The following is a 2,903-nucleotide window of genomic DNA, read 5'->3' on the forward strand; positions in this document are numbered from 1 at the left end:
TCATGGGTGATTTTAATCTGCCCGATGTTAAATGGATCGCCTCAAATGACTCGAATTTACTTGTTCCTGATAATTTCGATAGATTTATTGATGGTCTCTCAGAGCTATCGTTGGTTCAAATCAATCCAGTTCGTAATTCTATTAACAGGACACTCGACCTGCTAGCTGTATTGGTTTCTTCCAATACCTTTGTATCTAGGATTGACAGATTGGTTATGCCAGAAGACCCATACCATCCAACTCTTAATACATGCATCCATTTACCTTTGCGTTCACATGTATTATCATCTGATACCGCTGTGCGCAGTCGGTGTTTTAGCAAAACAGATGTCAATATGGATTGGTCTGAACTATACGCACGTTCTGATTTGGGTAATGTCATTAAGCTTTTTTATAGTACTCTAAATTCTTTACTTAATATATGCGTTCCGCTTGTATCTCCTATCAGTTCTGCAAGACCTCCTTGGTTCTCTAGAGAATTATCACATTTAAAATATGTAAAATCCAAGCTATTTAAAAAATTTAAAAAGTCAGGAAATCCTAACGATTTCTCTCGATACGTAATTACCAACTCCAATTTTCTGGTACTTAACACTCAGTACTATAATAATTACTTATAACGTTGTAAGGTCTAATTCTTTAGAGATATTCAACAGTTCTATAAATTTGTAAACTCTAAACGAAAAACTGTATTATTTCCATCATCTCTCACCTTCAAGCTAATTCTGACCAATCCATAGAAAATTTGTTTGCCGACATTTTCCAAACTACATACTTTGCGAGTAGTCCCCATGCTGGTCACTCTTACCCTTAACATACATGCTGATGGATGCAGATAATGTGCCTGGTTCCGTATTAAAGTACTGTGCGGATTCTTTGTGTAGACCGCTACATAAGTTATTTACATTGTCAATTGACTTTTCATATTTTCCAAATCTATGGAAAGACTCTTATATTATCAATCTTCACAAAAAGGTTATTAAGTGCGACGTTTAAAACTATAGGGGTATTGCTAAGCTTTCTGCAATTCCGAAGTAGCTCGAGGAAATAATAACTTCTCATCTTCAACATTTATGTGGTTCTATTATCTCTCCTACTCAGCATGGGCTTATGAGGTGTAGATCGACAATCACTAACCTTCTTGAGTTTACTTCTCTTGTGATTAACGGGTTCAAGAAAAAGATGCAAACTGATGTTCTGTAAATCACTCACTACTAATTCATCTTCTCGGCTTTCCGAATAATCTGCTTCTTTGGATATCCAATTATTTAAGTAACAGAACGCAAAGAGTTAATTTCAATACTTCGTTTTCGAAATCCATTAAAGCTACGTCTGGAGTACCGCAAAGTAGTCATCTTGGCCCACTTCTATTAACGTTATTTGTAAATGATTTTCCAACTGTTTTATCTCACTCACGTGCACTCATGCATGCGGACGACGTCAAGCTTTGTTTAACCTGTAGTAAACCTTTCTCTGATAGGTTTTTGCAAGCGGACTTTAACGCACTGTTTCTTTGGTGTCAAGCTAATTTGCTAAACTTAAATAGCCCAAAATGTAAATAATCAATAAAGCAATGGGAGTTCTTGGGTTTATTAAGCGATGGTCCAAGGAATTTGATGATTCTTATATTACTAGGCTTTTATATACATCTCTTTTCGCCCGATTGTTGAGTATGGATCATGCATTTGGTCCCCTCAATATGAATCACATCGTGCCAGGATAGAATCGGTTCAAAAACAATTCTTAATATTTGCCCTTCGCGGCTTGAGCTGGAACTCAGAAATTCAGATGCCTTCATACTCTAGAAGACTTCGCTTAATCAATCGTCCCTCTCTTACTAATCGTAGAATTATGCTTGGAGTAATGCTTGTCCATAAATTACTACAGGGTCAAGAAGACTCAGTTAGTTTGATGGAAGAAATTACTTTCAACATACCTTTTAGATTAGCTCGTAACTTTAATCCTCTGTATCTTCCGCATTGCACCACTAACTGGGCTTTGCATAAACCTTTTCGTATTCTGTGTGCTGATTATAACAATCTCTACCTTACGATTAGTTTCAAGTGTTCTTCGCTTGCTATTAAAGCCTCTATATTAGTATTTTCTTACTAACTAACTAATCTCTGATTTTTGTCTTGGTCCGATTGGGTTTTTCTGGGTTTTCCCCAATCCTTGCAACAAATGTTGAACCAATCGTTTTCTTTTTCATTTTAGATACTCCCAAAACATTTATGTTTATATTTACATTTACATTACACAGAAATATTTTAATTTATTTGTTAATTTAGATGTATAGTTAAGTGTCGGCTGCTAATAGCTTGACAATAAATAATTAAATTAATATTGTAGTACGTAAAACTTCGTTTTAGACCTCGTTCTTAAAAAAAAAGTATAGGGGTCTGTTGAGTTTGCTTAAAAAGAATGTGCGTAACAGTCAGTTAATCAGCATCAATAGCCGAGTAGATATACCAATGTCCGTCTGTTTGTCTGTCTGTTCTGACGTGTGTATGAACACTGTGATCTCAGAGACTTTAAGATCGAGGGACACCAAACTTGGTATGTAGGTTGCTCTATATTGTAAGCCGATCAAGTTTTTTTCAGAATTTGTCCACGTCCCCTTTAACGCTTAAAAATCGACACAGAAAATGTTATATCCACATTATCTCAAAGACTTAAAAAGATAGAGACCCCAAACTTGGTATGAAGGTTCCTCTATATTGCAGACAGATCAAGTTTGTTTCGTTTTTTGGATCGGACGACTGTATCACATAGATTTTTTAGATCCTGACGGAAGTTGGTTCACAAGCACACTAGCAGTTTTTGTAATCCGGCGTAATCTTGCTTTTTTTTAGATTTACATTGCCTTTATTATTGAATCTTCTCCAAGGGAGACTTACAATAGG

This window comes from Drosophila innubila, chromosome X, assembly GCF_004354385.1.
Source record: "Drosophila innubila isolate TH190305 chromosome X, UK_Dinn_1.0, whole genome shotgun sequence".
NCBI classification, from domain to species: Eukaryota; Metazoa; Arthropoda; class Insecta; order Diptera; family Drosophilidae; genus Drosophila; species Drosophila innubila.